Source organism: Mustela nivalis (assembly GCF_964662115.1).
Source record: "Mustela nivalis genome assembly, chromosome: 1".
Lineage (NCBI taxonomy): Eukaryota > Metazoa > Chordata > Mammalia > Carnivora > Mustelidae > Mustela > Mustela nivalis.
Genome location: NC_139020.1, coordinates 160,395,996 through 160,415,769, shown reverse-complemented (window position 1 = coordinate 160,415,769; position 19,774 = coordinate 160,395,996). Strand labels below are relative to the sequence as shown.

At 42.5% G+C, this 19,774-nt stretch overlaps 1 long non-coding RNA gene across 1 annotated transcript in view; it reads right to left on the bottom strand.

The window, feature by feature from the left end:
- The window catches only part of LOC309872844, an 802,828-nt gene that overhangs the window by 111,199 nt on the left and 671,855 nt on the right, over positions 1-19,774 (bottom strand). The window lies entirely within an intron of this gene.

Below are 19,774 nucleotides of genomic sequence, written 5' to 3'. Positions count from 1 at the left end.
TGGCTGCATAGTATTCAATTTATATATATATATATATATATATATATATATATATATATATATCACATCTTCTTTATCTATTCATCTGTTGGTGGACATATATGCTCTTGCCATAGTTTGGCTATCATGGACATTGCTGCTATAAACATTCGGGTGCACGTGCCCCTTCAGATCACTACATTTGAATTTTTTAGGGTAAATACCCAGTGGTGTGATTGCTGGGTCATGAGGTAGCTCTATTTTCAGCTTTTTTGAGGAACCTCCATGCTGTTTTCCAGAGTGGTTGCACCAGCTTGCATTCCCACCAACAGTGTCGGAGGGTTCCCCTTTCTCCACATCCTCGCCAGCATCTGTCATTTCCTGACTTGTTAATTTTAGCCATTCTGACTGGTGTGAAGTGGTATGTCATTGTCGTTTTGATTTGTATTTCCCTGATGCCTAGTGATGTAGAGCCCTTTTTCATGTGTCTGTTGGCCATCTGGATATCTTCTTTGGAGAAATGTCTGTTCAAATCTTCTGCCCATTTCTTGATTGGATTGTTTGTTCTTTGGGTGTTGAGTTTGAGAAGTTCTTTATAGATTTTGGATACTAACCCTTTATCTGATATGTCATTTGCATATAATCTTCCTTTCTGTTTTTTGTCTTTGGGTTTTTTTGACTGCTTCCTTTGCTGTGCAAAAGCTTTTGATCTTGATGAAGTCCCAATAGTTCATTTTTGCCCTTGCTTCCCTTGCTTTTGGTGATGTTTCTAGGAAGAAGTTGCTGCAGGTGTGGTTGAAGAGGTTGCTGCTTGTGTTCTCCTCAAGGATTTTGATGGATTCCTGTCTCATGTTGAGTTCTTTCATCCATTTTGAGTCTATTTTTGGATGTGTTGTAAGGAAATGGTCCAGTTTCATTCTTCTGCATGTGGCTGTCCACTTTTCCCAATGAAAATTTGAAGAGACTGTCCTTTTTCTGCCGAATATTCTTTCCTGCTTTGTCGAAGATGAGTTGACCATAGAGTTCAGGGTCCGTTTCTGGGTTCTCTACTCTGTTCCATTGATCTAACACATAGTCCTTCTTGAAACCCTTGTTTCTGGGGCACTAACTGGCTCAGTGGGCTAAGCGTCTGCCTTTGGCTTAGGTCATGATCCCAGGGTCTTGGGATCGAGTCCCACATGCAGCTCCTTGCTCAGTGCAGAGTCTGCTTCTCCCTCTCCTTTTCTGCCTCTCCTTCTCCTCCCTCTGCTCCCCCTGCTTTGTGTTCTCTCACTCTTGCTTTCTCTCAAATAAATAAAATCCTAAAAAATAAAATAAGAAGATCCTTATCAAGGTCTTCATGAGGCCTGCGTGATCTGGCAAAACCCTTACTTTTCCCTTGCTTTCCGGCCTTTCAGTTGCCCAGACAAGCTGGTTCCTTCCACTGGGCCTATGCAAGTATTCTCCAAGTATTCTCTCCCTTCCCCCAATGGGGGGCTGCTTTTCCTCCCATCTTCATTTAGTTAGCTCCTACTTTATCCAACAAGCTTTAGTTCAGCCATTACCCCCTCTAAATGCATCCCTTGTGGTTATATATTCTACAGTGTGATCATTTGGCAACAGCAGACATTCCAGGTTAGGGCAGTGGTGGCTCTTGTACATCTCAACACTCGGGACAAGCAGAACTGCAAGTAATGTTTGTTGGATGAACAGGTGAACTCCTAGGACCAAAGATGTAATTTAGCGCTGAAATACACGATGTAATTTAGTGGCTTAAAATGAGATCAGAGACCTAAAGAAGCAGCATGGGGCCAGGATGCTGGGGAGCAGCCAACCAGTCCTACTGGGATTCCTCACTACTTCCAGGAACAGTGGGGCAGTGGTTGGAGGCTTTTAATCATCGTGTTTTAGCTTTCACCACATGTGTTCTCACATTTAGAGCATTTGGAAAGAATAGATTCATACAAAGCAGGGAATACCCTCACCTACAATCCCACCACCCAAAAGCAGTTATAACTATTAGGACTACTTGCTTTCTATCTTCTCTTCACACATAGTCTCAGTTGCCTGGTTCAGATCTTCCATGTATGTCCCAAAAGGTTTATAAGTGTTCTTTGGTGCCCATCATGAACAAATAGTTCACAAGCAAAAATATGTAGAAAATGTCAGATTAGACAAAGTTAAACTGGTTTTTTACTACAGGACTTCTCAGAACTTATGAAAGAATGATGTGCACTGTGAATCTCTGAAGGGCAGTCTATGCCATGTTTCCCAAACTTACTGAGCTGTGGCCTCTTGCACTCTACAACTTACAGTTTAGTACAATATTGTATGTGTAAATTTTATTCTTTTGTTCCCCTTAGTATGAAAAACTCAATGGTTTATAGCATCTGCATAATGGCCCATCATATGGATGTTCCATGATGTACTTGACATACGGAGAGTGTTATTTAGGTAAACAAGGAAGAAGCAGAAGGAAATCCTAGAGCTTCTGAGTAGATTTGGTGATTCTGGTAAGGTTATGAGACCTGGAGAAGTTGGACACCCTTGAATGTAACCTTAGTCCTGAGTTCCTGGGATGAACCTCGACACAATTTTGGCAACTCTGGGTAGCCTTGTATCAGTGAGATGCCACTCATTCGGTGTGTTCAAGTCAGTGCTCACCTCCCAAGGGAACCCATACTACCTCTCAGCACAGAATGGACTATAATAAAGATTTATTGGCCGGCTGATGGCCGCGATGTCATGAAGGCTAATTTTCCCCATTTCTAATGTGCAGCTTTGGATTATTGAGGCATTTCTAGGGGAATTTTTTCTCCATTTCCTGTTGTTCACAACCATGCTCCACTCTCACCTCCAGTGTGACCACTGCTACTTCTTATCTCCCATGGAGTTAGTAGGAAAGAAATCATTCTAAAATAAAAATGCCTGAGGGTAATCATGGTCACCTCAAGTGGAATTTCTCTCCACATCCTTTAAGAACTGTTCCAGAGAGGGGATAGTCCAAGATGGTGGAGGATTAGAAGACCTTAGTTTCCTCTGGTCCTAGGTATTCAGATGGATAGCTATCAAATCATTCTGAACACCTGAAAACTCAACCGGAGATCTAAGAAAAGAATAGCTACAACTCTACAAATAAAAAAGCAACCGCTTTTGGCAAGAATGATAAGACAGAAAAACTCACCTGTAAAAAGAGAACAAGAGGCAGTACTGACTGCCAGGGACCTAACCAGTATGGACATAAAATGTCAAAACTAGAGTTCAGAATAATGATTTTAAAGATAGCTGAGCTTGAAAAAAAGCATAGAAGACAATAGAGAATCCCTTTCTGAAGAAATAAAATAACTGAAATCTAACCAACTTGAAATAAAAAAGGCTATTAATGAGGTACAATAAAAATTGGAGGCTCTTACTGCTAGGATAAATGAGGCAGAAGAAAGAATTAGTGATATAGAAGACCAAAGGATGGAGAATAAAGAATCTGAGAAGAAGAGAGATAAATAACTACTGGATCATAAGGGGAGCATTTGAGAGGTGAGCGATATCATAAAATGAAACAATATTAGAATAATTGGGATCCCAGAAGAAGAGAAGAGAGAGAGAGAGGCAAAAGCTATATTGGAGCAAATTATAGTGGAGAACTTCCCTAATCTGGGGAGGGAAGCAAGCATTCAATTTCAGGAGACACAGAGACCCCCAGCTCAAAATAGATCAATACCTTGACATATGATAATGAAACCTGCAAATCTCAGAGACAAAGAGAAAATCTTGAAAGAAGCTTGGGACAAGAGGTCTGTAATCTACAGGGGCAGAAACATAGGCTGGCAGCAGACCTATCCACAGAAACTTGGCAGGCCAGAAAGGACTGGCATGATATAATCAGGGTAGTAAGTGAGAAAACTGTGCAATCAAGATTGCTAATCCAGCACAAAAACAGACATATAGATCAATGGAACAGAATAGAGAACCCAGAAATGGACCCTCAACTGTGTTGTCAACTCATCTTCGAATGAATCCATCAAAATCCGAGAGGAGAACACAAGCAGCAACCTCATCAGCCTCAACTGCAGCAACATCTTGCCAGACATGTTTCCAAAGGCAAGAGAAGCAAGGGCAAAAATGAACTATTGGGAGTTCATCAAGATCAAAAGCTTTTGCACAGAAAGGGAAATAGTTGACAAAACCAAAAGACAACTGACAGAATGGAAGAAAATATTTGCAAATGTCTTATCAAATAAAGGGCTAGTATCCAAAATCTATAAAGAACTTCTCAAACCCAACACCCAAAGAACAAATAGTCCAATCAAGAAATGGGCAAAAGACATGAACAGATATTTCCGCAAAGACATCCAAATGGCCAAGAGACACATGAAAAAGTGCTCCACATCACTTGGCATCAGGGAAATCCACAATAAGATACCACCTCACACTAGTCAGAATGGCTAAAATTAACAACTCAGGAAACAACGAATCTCGGAAAGGAAGCAAAGAAAGGGGAATTCTCTTACACTGTGCGTGGGAATACAAACCGGTGCAGCTCTGGAAAACAGTATGAGGTTCCATACTGTTTCAAAAAGTTGAAAATAGAGTTGTCCTATGACCCAGCAATTGCACTATGAGGGATTTACCCCAAAGATAAAAATGTGATCCGAAGGGGCAATGCACCCCAATGTTTATAGCAGCAATGTCCACAATAGCCAAACTATGGAAAGAGCCCAGATGTCCATCAGCAGATGAATGGGTAAAGAAAAAATATATATGTATGCACACGCACACAATGGAATACTATGCAACCATCAAAAATGAAATCTTGTGATTTGAAACAATGTGGATGAAACTAGAAGATATTATGCTAAGCAAAATAAGTCAATCAGAGAAAGATAATTATATGATCTCACTCATATGTGGAATTTAAAAAACGAAACAGGATCATAGGGGAAGAGAGAAAAAAATAATGCAAGATAAAATCAGAGAGGGAGACAAACCATAAGAGACTCTTAATCATAGGAAATAAATTGAGGGTTGCTGGAGGGTGGGGGGTATGGGAATGGAGTAACTGGGTGATGGGCATTAAGGAGGGCACATGAAGTAATGAACACTGGGTACTATATAAGACTGATGAATCACTGACTTCTACTTCTGAAACTAATAATACATTATGTGTTAATTGAATTTAAATAAATTTTAAAAAAGATTTGTTCAGGAAAAGGACAGATAAAGTCACCTATGGCTTAGGACTACAGTTTACCAAGCAAGAGCGAAAACCATGCATTTCAATAAAAAGTCAGTGGGAACATAAACATCTTGGACTAGCAGAGCTGACACAGTGTGACAGACCAGAATACACATCCAGGTGGGGAATTCAGGGAAAAGAAAAAATGATACGGTCCTAATGGCAGTAGAAACAGGTAACATCTAGGCTCATGCCCATAAGGAGAGAGACCCACCCTATAAGGACAAATGCCAGAGGAGAACTGTGACCTAGTGGAATCAAAAGGAAAAGCTGTGGAAAGGTTTGGAGTCAGAGGTGGTAGAAGGCACTACTGGAGAAGAGGGGGCAATAGATTTCCTTTGGAAGCTTGGTGGTGAAGGGAAAGAAGGAACTAAGACAAGACACTGTCAAAGAATCAAAAGACAGACCTTTTTAAAAAAAAAAAAAAAGTGTTGGGGCGCCTGGGTGGCTCAGTGGGGTAAAGCCTCTGCCTTCAGCTCCGGTCATGATCCCAGAGTCCTGCGATCAAGTCCGGCATCGGGATCTCTGCTTGAAAGGGAGCGTGCATCCCCCTCTCTGTGCCTACCTCTCTGCCTACTTGTGATTTCTGTCTGTCAAATAAAATCTTTTTTTTTTTTAAAGTGTCTTATTAAAGGAAATGAATAAATGAATTAAAGGAAACTGGTAAGTAGCCAAACTGACCTCAGAAGAGAGAGAAATCTTTTTTTTTTAAAGATTTTATTTATTTATTGGACAGAGAGAGACACAGCAAGAGAGGGAACACAAGTAGGGGAAGTGGGAGAGGGAGAGGCAGGGTTCCCGCTGGGCAGGGAGCCCCACGCGGGGCTCGATCCCAGGACCCTGGGATCATGACCTAAGCTGAAGGCAGACACCTAAAGACTGAGCCACCCTCCAAAAACTTGCATATAAAATGAAAAAGGTGGGGGGTGGAGAAGGAGGAGAAGGAAGACAGAAACTGCATAAGCCTCCTACAGAGGACAAGGAAAGGCTATCACAGTCCTCAGTTTTGGAATTGATCACAGGGCTGCTTCCTTCTTCTGTTACCCATTCCATGTTTCCACATGAAATCTTCTCCAAGATTTCAGCTGGTCAGAATGGAATAACAGGCCATCCTTCCCAGATGGCCGGCATCTTCAAGTGTCCTACCTGTTAGGGTTGCTGTATTTTCCCATTAAGCATTGCTAAGAGGTGCCCAAGAGAACCCCTTGGGTTACACACACAATCCTTCCTGTCCCACTGTGTAGCAGCAGCTCAAAATTCCCCCAGGGTTATTAGGGACAATCTGTCTAGCCAGCAGAATAAACCCTTTTACCTCCTGTTGGTTCAGTGGCAATAAGGAGCCCCAAATGGCCCGGGTGAAAGTCTCATCTTGCTGTTTAACAAAATCTGCTCTCTTTCCTTTGGTGGAAGCAATTCCTCCTTGGGAGTGAAGACTCCCCAAACCAGCAGAGCTCAAAGTTGCTGGGGCATTTCTGTGCAAGGGTTCCATGCAAGCCCCCCTCCCACTTCTGCCCCTTCCTGTCCGCACCTGTGTATTCTGACCATGGAGGAGAAGCCACCATGTCGTGGGGTCTGGGTTCAAAATACATCCTGTATCCCATAGCACAGAACCTGTCCTTCCAAGGTAGTGTCCCACGACTGGCTCTGTAAATTTCATGATGCCATTTCATCTCTGAATTAAGCCAGCTGCTCCTTGGTAACGGTGGCTATACGGCAAACCAGTCAGTGTTTGCTTTTTTTTTTCTTTCACTTTTTTCACTTAATTCTATTTTTGTACACATGAAATACATGGTTCAAAAGTCAAAACCGCATCAATTTTCAGAAAATCTCACTTCCATCACCATTTTCTCTATCCTTACTTCATTCCTGGCTTTTAAATTGTTAACCATTTTTACTAGTTTCTAGGTATATCAATCCACTGTTTTATTGTGCAAAATTAAGCAAAGATGCACTCAATTTTCCAGGCTTTCCTCCACAAAAAATAACACACCATGCACACCGTTCTGCATCTTGCATTTTCACTTACGATCTCTCCGATTTACACCCTTCTTGCCTTTGCTCTGCGATAACAGCTGGATTCTCCATTTGCCACCTGGAGTGATGTTAAACTTTGTCGATAGAGGGCGCTGGAGGGGCACTGCCGGGTGTTGGGGATTTCTTCCAGGTTCTGATGAGTTTCTGTGTTATTTGCAGGGCAGGTGACTCAGTTTTTCCTGTTTACATCTGCAGCTGGCAGTGCCCTGCCTACATTCTTTAGCACAGCAGCACCCTCGAGGGGAGTTTTCTGATTGCCATTCTTGGCCCAAGGTTTGCAGCCCACCAGGTTCTGCCCATCTGCTCCTTGTCCGGAGTTGTCCTGCTTGCCACTACCTGTCCGTGGTTCCCTGGCTCAGGTTGGTAACTGCAGGGAGCTCTGGTCCCTGGCAACCCAGTGAAATGTGAAGGACAGTGTTGGGAAGTCTGTTTCTACCTGGGGGTTTGTTTCTTCCTCAGACATCTCTTTCAGCCCCACAGCAGTTTTTGAGAGTATGTTTTCTGTCTCTCCTTAGCATTTGTAACTTCTAGTTACAAATTCCTTATATTAAACCTTCCCTGGCCCCAGGGATTGCTCTGTGGCTTCTGCTCCCAGGACTGTGAGGTCACCAAGTTGGTGCCTAAACAGTGCGAGGGGGTAGCCCTACCACGATGGGATTTGGTAACTGGTTGGATGGAGCGTGCACTTGAGTGTAGTGCTGAGCACCTTGCCAATGGAAAGTGGGGCGGTGGCCGTCGGTGGTCCGCAGTGCCATCACAGTTGGTGATGCTGTTGTCTGTGGTGGAATGACAACTGAAATAAGTGCCTTGGGAACCCACCTGAGGGCTATGGCAGTAATGGTGGGCGCAAGGACTGTGGGGCAGGTGGGTTTTCCTGCGTGCAACACTGGACTGTCCAGAGAGAAAATGGCAAGCCTGGATTCTTTATTTTTTTTTTAAGATTTTATTTATTTGTTTGACAGAGAGAGCAAGAGAGGGAACACAAGCAGGGGGAGTGGGAGAGGGAGAAGCGGAAATCCTACGCTGAGCAGGAAGTCCTACGAGGTGCTCAATCCTAGGATCCTGGGATTATAACCTGAGCCGAAGGCAGACGCTTAACGACTGAGCCACCCAGGTTCCCCAAGCCTGGATTCTTTAACTCCCAACTCAGGGTCTAAGAACTCGACAGTTTTTATGACAGCCCTTAAAAAAACAAAACAACAACAACAACAAAAAACCCTCTCGTTTCATGTAGCCACGGGGCTGGCAATGGAACTGTGTGTATTGCTGGGTTTACGACAACATTGAATCCACAATCTTAAAATTTCTTACGTGAGGATTAGGGCACTGATTGGGAAGGGATAGGATCCTGAAACTTAGAATGGGGGCATCTGGTTGGACCTAGATAAAACTGAGACTCTTGAATCCTCATATCACTCTGAGCCTCCCACACCAGTGGAAGTGTCTTCCCCAGCTCTCATATCTGAGGAGACCATCCTTCCTTTGCCTGAGAGCCCTGATACCCACCTGCGGCACATTAAAGAGATGCTCATTTTCCCCCAGACCCATGATAACCACCACCTCTTACCATAAGACCCACAAGGAGGGTCATAGCTGCTGAGCCTCTTCCTGGGACACAAGTACATTTCATGATTCAGGAGGATGTTGCTTACACATCCAAAGAACTACAAGGTGGACCACATTTTGTTTATCTATTCATCTGCTGACGTTTGAGTTTTTTGCGTCTTTAGGCTATTGTGAATAGTGTGGTCGTGAGCATTCATGTAGCACTGTTTGAGTTTCTGTTTTCATTTCTTTTGGATATATACCTAAGAGTGAAATTGCTGGGTCTTATGGCAATTCCAAGTGACTTTTGAACCCATTATTTTGACCTTGTATGCTCAGTGGGATGGACAAAGGGAATTGCAAATAAACCTTAAACTTCACTGAGTTTTATTATAATTAGTAACACGGCTATTGTAAGTTGAAACTACTTTATGTCCATTATTAGATAAAGCAAGTAAGTAAATACATTAATCTTAATAAAACTGGTATTTTAATATAAGTAGAAAGATACAAATATATCAAAGAAGTTCAGGGATGCCTGGGTAGCTCAGTTGCTGAAAAGCAAGCTCAAATAGAACTATGTATATTGCTGGGTTTACAAGATCCTTGGATCGAGCCCTACATTGGGCTCCCTGCTGGGCAGGGAGCCTGGTTCTCCCTCTCCAGCTCCCCTGTGCTTGTGTTCCCTCTCTTGCTATCTCTCTCTGTCAGATAAATAAATAAAATCTTTTCTTAAAAAAAAAAGAAGTTCAGAAACGTTCTATAATGTAAATTTAATTTGTAATTATTAATATTTAATTCATGATTTTAAAAATAGATATTTCTAGACCTGTCCATTGCACGAACCCCATAATGATGGACTGAAATTGGATATATTGGAGTGTATTAGTTATTTTTTTAAGTTTTATTTAAGTTATCTCTATACCCACCAGGGAGCTCAAACTCCTGAGCCTGAGATCAAGAGTCTCATGTTCTTCTGACTCAGCCAGCCAGGCGTTTATTTATTTTATTAACTCAGCCAGTTATTTACTGTTGTAGAAAAATTACCCCCAAACTTAGCAGCTTCCAACAGTACATATTTATTATCCCATAATTCCTGTGGGTCAGAAATGCAGAAAACCCTTAGCTGGTGGTTCCAGCGCAGGATTCTCACTAGGTTGCAGTCATGGTGTCAGCTAGGGGCACGGTCCTCTCAAGTCTTGACTGGGGCTTTCAAGCTCGCTCACGTGGCTGTTGGCCAGGGGATTCCACTCTTCACCATGTGGCCCTCTCCATAGCACCACTCCCAGCATGGCAGCTGGCTTTCCCCTACAGTGCATGATCTAAGAACCAAAGCAATGCCGCATGGTTTCCTATGACCCAGTGTCAGTGACACAGGGTCACTTCTGACTTATTCTGTTCATCAGAAACCAGTCCCTAAGTGCAGCCCTTATGCAATGGGTGGGAATTACACTAGGGGAAGAATGGGGACCATCCTGGAGCCTGCCTAGCATCATCTACCCTCTAGTCTCCAATAATTCATGTCTATCCCACATGCAAAATATGCTCACCCCACTTCTGTCAATTTCATCCCATTATAGCAGCAGCTCAAAGTCCATGATCTTGTCATCCAGGTGCAGGCAAGGATCTTTGAACACAGTTCACTTGTCTCCTGAACTGAAGAAACAAGTGATCAACCCCCCCACCCCCAAAGCACACACACTGATGCACAACTGTGAGACAGGCATAGGATAGCCAATGTAGAGCTATTCCTAAAGGGGAAAAATGGAAGGCACACAGCAGTGATCCAAGGCAGTTTGAAATGCAGCCAAGAAAATGTTGGACGCTCGTTGACTGGGACTTGGTCCTATTCCTGCCCTGGAGTGACTCCCCACTGCTCTCGTCGCTTCCCTCTGGGTCATCCTTCCTTTTCCTTGGAAGGTGGCATGTGTTTGCAACAGTGTGATTTTCTCAGCCTGTTTTCTGCCAGAAGAATTTTGGATGTCCAATGACCTCTTTTCATTTCTTACAGTCTCTGTGCCTTTCAGACAAGGGCGTGAATCCTAAGAGGCGCATCATGGGACACCATCTTGAAGGTTGGGTACCAGTTGGTGTAAAGTCAAGTTTTTCAATATAGAAAGAGAAGTAAATATGTCAGAAATACATACATTCCCTAACTGTGTTCACTAAGCGGAATTGGGAGCATTGAAGATCTCAGTCGTCATGAGTGTACCTAGTGCCCAGATCTTGGCTTCTGAACACTGTTCTCCATGGACATGAACCAGAGCTCCAAGGAGTAATGGCTGACTCCAGGGCAAGGGCAGGAAAAGAACAAGATGAGTCTGGAGCACTTCGTTGTACCAGAAAGTAAGGACATGCTCAAAATGGCACAGAAGCCAGCTTGAAAGGGTTCCTACTAAACAAGTATGGGTTATTTTGAGTTTTAAAATCAGTAATTACAAATTTATCATTATAAATAAGTACTTATTTTAAAACAAAATATTATCTTTATATGTATTATATTCATTATTATAAATTTTTTATTCATTATTATTAATATCATTACTTAAATATATATATTACAGTGTTATATATGTTATTTATATATTATTAAATATAAAGACATTTATATTATACAAATATTATATTATAAATATAAATATTATATTTATGTGTATTATATTTATTATTATAGATAATATAAATTATAAATTAATTTTTACATTTATAAAAATAAATTTGTAAAGACTAATAAAATTTTATTAAAATAAATTGTATTTATTTTAATTTATTTATTTTAATAAATATTTATAAAATTTATAAATTTGTATAAATTATTTGTGTAAAAATTTTTAACTTTTATATATAAATATGAATTATGTATTAAATCATGTTTTAAAAAAGGAATCCATATTACCAAGTTAAAAATGAATTAATTAAACATCTGATACAGAATAGGATATTAACATAGTTCAAAGTACTCAGGGCGCCTGGCTGCCTCCATCAGTGGAGGTGCGACTCTTGATTTCAGTTTCATGAGTTCAAGCCATGTGTTAAAAGAATGTACCTTCCCACCACCTTTTTGTTTGTTGCAACATTATTTACAGTAGCCAAGATAAGAAAGGAACCTAAGTGTCTGTTCATAGATGAATGGATAAAGAAGATGTGGCGTACACACACACACACACACACACACACTCTCTCTCTCTCTCTCTCTCTCTCTCTCGAGACAGTAGAGTATTACCCAGCTATGAAAAAGAACGAAATCTTGTGGTTTACAACAACATGAATGGATCTAGTGGGTATCATACTAAGCAAAGTACTTTCCCACAACAGCCTTACAGATCACAATGGGAAGAAGACCAACCCGTCAATAAAAGAGCCTGGCAGATACCACCTAAATCATGTATACCCAGAAAAATGCAGTGAGAAGAGCACAGTGTTATTTCTGTGATATTCTTGCCAACGATGCTTGCTCTGAATCTAATGAGGAAGCATCAGATAAGCCTACATTGAGGGACGTTCTACCAAGTAACCAGACCAGCCCATAGACTTCAAAAATAGGAAAGTAAAGGGTCCCTGGGTGGCTCAGTGGGTTAAGCCTCTGCCTTCAGCTCAGGTCATGATCTCAGGGTCCTGGGGTTGAGGCCCGCATCGGGCTCTCTGCTCAGCAGGGAGCCTGCTTCCCCATCTCTCTGGCTACCTCTCTGCCTACTTGTGCTCTCTCTCTCTGTCAAATAAATACATAAAGCTTTTTAAATAACAGGATTAAATTTTTTAAGAAATAGGAAAGTAAAAACAAAGTGATGAAAAGTAAAAGAATGGCTGGGGCACTTTTCTAGGTTGAAAAAACTAAATGCAACACATAGTTTGGGGCTTGATTCTTTTTGTTGGAAAGGTGTTGCCAGGGTGATTGGGGAAAAAACCCTGAAGAAAGTCTGAGGTTTAGCTCATGGTAATGCCTCCGAGTCCACATACTTCTCTTGGCGGCTTTATTGTGGCTCCGTGATGTCCACAGGAACTGCAGGCTCTGAAGCCTGGAGGAGGGGCTGGGGGACCTGCCCCTGAGCTCCGTGAAGCAGCTGTTGGCCAGAGAAAGCTTCTCTCCCTCACTCACGAGGGTCTCCATAGGGCTGGGTGTCCTGTTGTGACACACAGCTTCCCCGAGACTGTGTGATATACCATGGGGAGAGAGTGCAAGTTAGGAGCTGAAGTGCCTCCAGCCTATGGGTCACACTGACCCAGAGTGGTACACTGCAGGAGGGGGTGACACACTGCCGTGAAGCTGGGGACCATTGGGAGCCATCCTTGGAGGCCTCCTCCACACTCCCATTCCCTCTGTTCTCCTTTGAGGGGCAAACATTAATCATTTAAAAAGCAACTTTCAGTTGGATGGAGTGATAGTTATTTCTTAGTCATAAAGCTTACTAGATGGCCAGGGAAATTCCGGAGGCACGGGAAGGATACTATTTTCCAAATTTTCCAAGTTAAAGGAAAGAATGGCAGAGAGGAAGAGCATGGCACCTGTTAAAAGTTCTCCCCACACCTGCCCCAGGCCCTGTGCTGGCTGCTTTCATCCTTGTCACCCTTACCTTAAGGAGGAAAGTGGCTCAGACAGCTTGTTACTTGTGCAAGGTTACAGCATTAGTAAGCCAAGGCGCAGGAAAAGAAACCTACTTCTACGAACCTCCCCAGATTCACACATTTCCCTAAGGGCAGAACCAGGGGCAGAAAATGCCTTGTTTATTGTCCGCCCACTTAGCAAATTCATTGAATTGGCTATCCCCGCCCACCTTGGTGACACAGCCAGAATGAATGGCCTGCATTAGAGTTTGTGGGAAATAATAAAATAACCTGGCAGGTGATTTTCTAATCATGTCCTCAAGAGTTCTCATTGGCAGAAATTCCAATCAAGTAATTATGAGTGACAAGCATGATTTTTTAAATTTTTTACTATTTTTAAAAAAGATTTTATTTCTTTATTTGACAGAGAGTGAGAGAACACAATCACAGAGAGCAGTAGAAGGAGAGGGAGAAGCAGGATCCCCACCGAGCAGGGAGCCCAAATCTGGGCTCCATTCCAGGACCCTGAGATCATGACTAGAGCCAAAGGCAGAGGCTTAACCCACTGAGCCACCCCGGTGCCCCAAGCATGATGGTTTTTTTTTTGTTTGTTTTTTGGGGTTTGTTTTTTTTTTTAAGATCTATTTTAGCTCATTAATTTATTTTGAATAAGTAATTTATGTACATGGTACAAATATCAAAAGAAACAACAACAAAAATCAAACAGTAAAATAGTCTTCTGTATTCCTCCTTCTCCCCAGCCTGCCAAATCTCTCTTCCAAGACAACTATTGGCACCAGTGTATTGGGATCCCTTCCAGAGATAGTCTCGCAAACAATGCATGTGAGAATTCCTCTTGTTGAGGTAGGTTGATATTTTATTCCAATATAAAATCTATGAGGATCAGGGGCATCTGAGTGGCTCAGTGGGTTAAGCCTCTGCCTTCGGCTCAGGTCATGATCTCAGGGTCCTGGGATCAAGCCCCACATCGGGCTCTCGGTTCAGCAGGGAGTCTGCTTCCCCCTCTCTCTGCCTGCTGCTCTGCCTACTTGTGATCTCTCTCTCTCTCTCTCTGTGTGTGTCAAATAAATAAATAAAATCTTTAAAAAAAAATCTATGAAGATCAGAAAGTTCTTGACAAAATATTAAGAGAGTCACCAAGCTTCAACACAAGCATCCGTGTTGCAAACATCCTTATCTTACTGTTTACTCTCAGCCGTATTTCACCATCTTTGTGGATCTTATCGATAGAGCTTAGCTTCCAGTCATTCTCGTGGATACAGACACAGAACCCTGCATTATCCTTAGTTACACATGTCTGAATCTTCTTAAAGGTCAAGTGCTGTCCCTCTAGGACTACTGAAAGGTAACCAGCCCAGGGTTTCCCCTTATCCCTTCCTATACTGGATCCCCTGTTTCCTGGGAGTCATGGCCTTTTTCTCACTCTGTCTCTTTGGTCTGATACAGCGTTATCCTCCAGTGGCTTCTTGGGAAAAGATGTGTACATGGGAGATAAGTTATTTGAGCCTTTGCGTGTCTGAAAAATGCCTTTTTTTTTCTTCTTAATTTACTGAGAAAATAACTTGCAGAGGACTACCCAGCAGACTTGGAAAAGGACCCATTTAGCTCTTCTCAAATGCCTCTTACCCAATATTCTGTATTTAGCCATTCCTTACTCTCATTTCAGGAGATACTGGCCTTTCAAGTTCCCAAGATTTTGAGATATCTATAGTATAAAGATTGCTTCTCAAATTTCTCCATGCCAGCTTGGGGGTTGGGTGTATGCTAAGCCACTGACAACTTGTCCATCTGTTTTCCAACTTCCAGATTTTTATTGTGTTTTCTCCTCTCTTGTTCTCTTCATGTTTAAGGATTTATCTTTTGTGCTGTTCTTGTAAAAACCCTTATTCCAGTTTTAGTGGGAAGGGAAAAAAAATGGGTGGATGGGTGCAATCCACTCCAGAATGCCAGCCTGACTTAATTTTGATCTTATGTATCGAAAAAGATCATTAGGATGTATTTATTATATTCATACCTTGCCTTTTTTCCGCAAAAGATCCTATGCTGAGAATGTTGTTTTGGACAGTGTCTAGATCTCCTTCCTCAAAAATGTTTCCTGACTCCGTTACTGGGTATTGCTAGTAAACTTAGAATCCATCAGAGACATTCGTGTAGTTCTTTTCCCCCAAAAGCTGAGCTTTAGAGCATGCTCAGAAGCACCTAGCTGCTTCTGCCTACGAAGAAATACATTGCTGACCAGGACCTAAGAGCTTTATCAAGGCATTTGCATTTCTTGCTGGTCATAAACCAAATGTCTGTCCTTTTTAGTTTTTCATAGTATTCCCTTAGGTCCTGTAGCCTTGTCTAGGATCAAAGCCATAACAAGGGAGAGGTTGTAAAAGAGAAACACCATTGCATTAACTTTGGATCTAAAATCCACCCTTGGGGCCCCTGGGTGGCTCCAGTAGTTGGAAGCTGCCTTCAGCTTGGGTCATGGTCCCAGGGTCCGGGGATCGAGTCCTGTATCGGGCTTCTTGCTCAGCAGGGAGCCTGCTTCTCCCTCTCCCTCTACCTGCTGCTCCCCCAGCTTGCATGTGCTCTCTCCCTCTCTCTCTCTCTCTGTCAAATGAATAAGTAAACTCTTGCAAATTTAAAAAAATACTAATAAAATCCATCCTTGGGGTGCCTGGGTGGCTCAGTCAGTTAAGCGTCTGCCTTCAGCTCAGGTCATTTTCCCAGGGTCCTGGGATCAAACTCCACATTGGGCTCCCTGCTCAGCAGGGAGTCTGCTTCTCCCTCTCCTCCTGCCCCTCACCCTCCTCTCTCGTAAACAAAATATTTAAAAAAATAAAATAAAACTCATCCTTTACGCCATAGTCATCCTTCTTGCTTTTCAAGTTAAAACCCAATTCATTTATTTGTAACCCAAACTAAACTCATTATCCTTAACACCCATAAGGAAATAATGTACTTTACTACAACCTATCGTGTAAAAAAATTTTTTTTTAAGTTTTGGTATCCACAGAAAAAAATGTTGGTGCCCGGACATACTGGTGTATGTATGTATGGTGATTACTTGCCTCTTACTTACAGCAACTGTTTTGGGAATTTAAGAGTTTAAACACAGCTTTGTATTATTTCACACACTTTCCCCACTCACCAGCTGAATCCACGCACTTCTCTGGATTTTGTGTTCAAGTCGGGGAGGTAATTCACATGTGGCAGGCACAGAGAAGAAACAAGCCTTCATTCTAGGGAGTACTTCTTAGTCTACGGCACCCCAAATGACCTTTTCACTGTGACCTGGAATCCCAACCCCGCTGTCTGACAACTTTGGTTGGACATCCTGAAACCCTATGTTGTATGTCTTTTGTAGGGCAGTGCTGGGCATTTAAGAATTTATAGGCTACGGTCTGGCCAGCAATAGAATATTGAATCTCCAGGAATAAAGGGGAAAAAAAAAACCATTAATTATGATGTATTGTGGGGGGAAATATAAAATTAGTTCCTCAGATGAGTTTCGCTGAGTTCTCTCTTCTATAAATTATAGCTGGAAGAGAAATGAATCTGAGTACATGCCAAGTTCTATTATGTGATTGTCTTTAAAAGGGAACTGATCCAGCAATTATCAATAATGTTTGACTTAAATGCTGAATCTCCACAGTCCCGTAATCTGCATTTACAACCTTCAGGAACAACAGAGAAGAGTTTTTCGTGCACTTCATTCCTTTGATGGCATGTGAATATACACTCCAGATCCTTCTTGGAGGCAGGCAGGGTAGAAATGATAAATGAAAAAACTCGGAGAGCAGAGTTGGTTATCAGTCTCCACGTAGGAAATCACACTGGCATCTGCTAGGTATTTTATTGAGCTTTAATGGCGAGCAAACTGTATTCTTGATCAGCTCATGCTGGGTGAGCATTGAAAGCTTTTTGAAATGCAGACGCTGACTTGGGAGACTGAAGGGTCTCTACCTTCTGTGCTCAGTGGGTAAACCATTAAAATGAATTCCCCACATCAGTGCTTCATTATCTGGTTTGCAGTCCCAGGGTCACTGGCTAAGAGGATTGCAAAAAATATTGTTATTCCTTTCAAAGAAGTGTTAGTGCTGAGTGCTAAATGCCATTGCTGCAGCCCCAAGTGTTTTCAGAGTGGAGGCTGGCTGCGGCCCTTCCTGACAATGACCCATGGTGTGTCCTGATTCCACTCCTCCAGGCGCCGGGGTGATGAGCTCCACTTTCCCAAATGTGTTTCCCAGTATTTATTTGCTTGAGTTGAAGAGGAATACAGTAGTCCTCCCTTATCCATGGGGGAGGGGGGAATATTTCCAAGACCTTTAGTGGATGCCTCAAAAAATATATATACTTTTTTCCTATACTTATGTGTCTATGATAAAGCCTCATTTATAAATTAGATATACTAAGAGATTAACAACAATAACTGGGACAATTATAGCCATATACTTCAATGAAAGTTACGTGAATGTAGCCTGTCTGCCTGTCTCTCTCTCAAAATATCTCATTGAGGGGCCCCTGGGTGGCTCAGTCATTAAGCATCTGTCTGCCCTTGACTCTGATCATGATCCCAGGGTCCTGGGATGGAGCCCTGCATCAGACTCTCTGCTCAGTGGGAAGCCTGCTTCTCCCTCTCCTACTTCCCCCTGCTTGGGTTCCCTCTCTCACTGTGTCTCTCTCTGTCAAATAAAATTTCTTTTAAAAGAAAATCTCATCGTACTGTACTCACCCCTGTGAGGATGAGAGATGATAAAATGCCCTCCTGATAAGATGAAGTGAGGGGAATGATGTAGGCACTGTGCCCTAGTGTTCAACCTCAAAACATTTATCAGAAGGAATCTTCTCCTGGACTGCAGTTGACCATGGAACTGAAAGCACAGGAAGGGAAGCAGGGGACAGAGGGTGCTGGGAGACTGTGGCACTCCGTCTGTAATAAGTCCCCTTAGCAAGGACTGGCATTATGCCTTGTTGGTGGGCTGTTTCCCATGAGCTAAGGTTTTCCCATGCTGGCACTGCCACATTGCCATCTTGGAATAAGATTTTGCTTTCATGCAGGTACGGAAGACCCAAGTGAGTTAAGGTGATTACTTGCCTCTTACTTACAGCAACTGTTTTGGGAATTTAAGAGTTTAAACACAGCTTTGTATTATTTCACACACTTTCCCCACTGTAAGATTGGGGGCTACAGTTTCTAGAATGTGAGCTTGGGCTATTTTGGCTTTTGAAATGTAATAGAAAAATTAAAAAGTGTTTTGTTCATGTTGTTGTTAACACTTAATATTTCCAGTCTTGAGATTTTGAAAGACTGTCATCAGGAGGACCAAATCTGAACTTAAAAGTATCTATTTTGGGGGCACTTTGGTGGCTCAGTTGGTTAAGTGGCTGCCTTTGGCTCAGGCCACGATTCCAGGGTCCTGGGATAGAGCTGTACATTGGGTTCCCTGCTCAGCAAAGAGCCTGCTTCACGCTCTCCCTCTGCCTGCTGCTCTACTTGTGCTCTCTTTCGGTCTCTAATAAATAAATAAAATCTTTTAAAAAAAAGTATCTAATTTTAGGGACACCTGGGTGGCTCAGTCACTTAAGTGTCTGCCTTTGGCTCAGGTCGTGATCTGAGGGTCCTGTGAAGGAGTCCCGGGTAGGGCCTCTTGCTCAGAGGGGAGTCTGCTTCTTCCTCTCCCTCTGCACCTCCCCTGAACTCATGCATGCTCTCTTTCTCAAATTAAAAAAAATAATAATTAAAAAGTGTCTGTTTTAAGACTTTTGTTTTCCCTTTTCAGTTGGATTGCTAGACTCTGAAATCTAGGGTGGGTGAAACGAGAGGAGAAGTCAATGTTAGCCATCGAGTCTTATTTAAAAGTACGTACTTTGGGGCGCCTGGGTGGCTCAGTGGGTTAAAGCCTCTGCCTTCGACTCGGGTCATGATCCCAGGGTCCTGGGATCGAGCCCCGACCTGGCATTGGCATCGGGCTCTCTGCTCAGCAGCGAGCCTGCTTCCCCACCCCTCCTCTGCCAGCCTCTCTGCCTACTTGTGATCTCTGTCTGCCAAATAAATAAATAAAATCTTTAAAAAAAAACTTTAAAAATACATACCTTGTATTGATTTCATCATTTTATGGATGAGGAAACTGAGACTCTAGGATGAGTCACATCTTGCCCAAGGTGTGGTGGCAGTGAGGGAGTGGGAAGAAGAGGACAATGTAGCTTGTTAATACATTGTTAGGCAGAAAGACTCGTTAGGCAAGTCCAAAATATTACACTGATGATTATAACCAAGAAGAAACCAAGCACACAAATGATGAGCACAGTGTACAGATGTTGTATTTGCCTGTTCATGCAATCTTGACCTAAAAGCTCTATTACCCTCAGTGAGTTGGGAGAGGTGGAGAGTGAAAGAACTAATGGGGCTCCTGACCTTATCTATTAGACTAGTGTGGCCATATCTCAGGT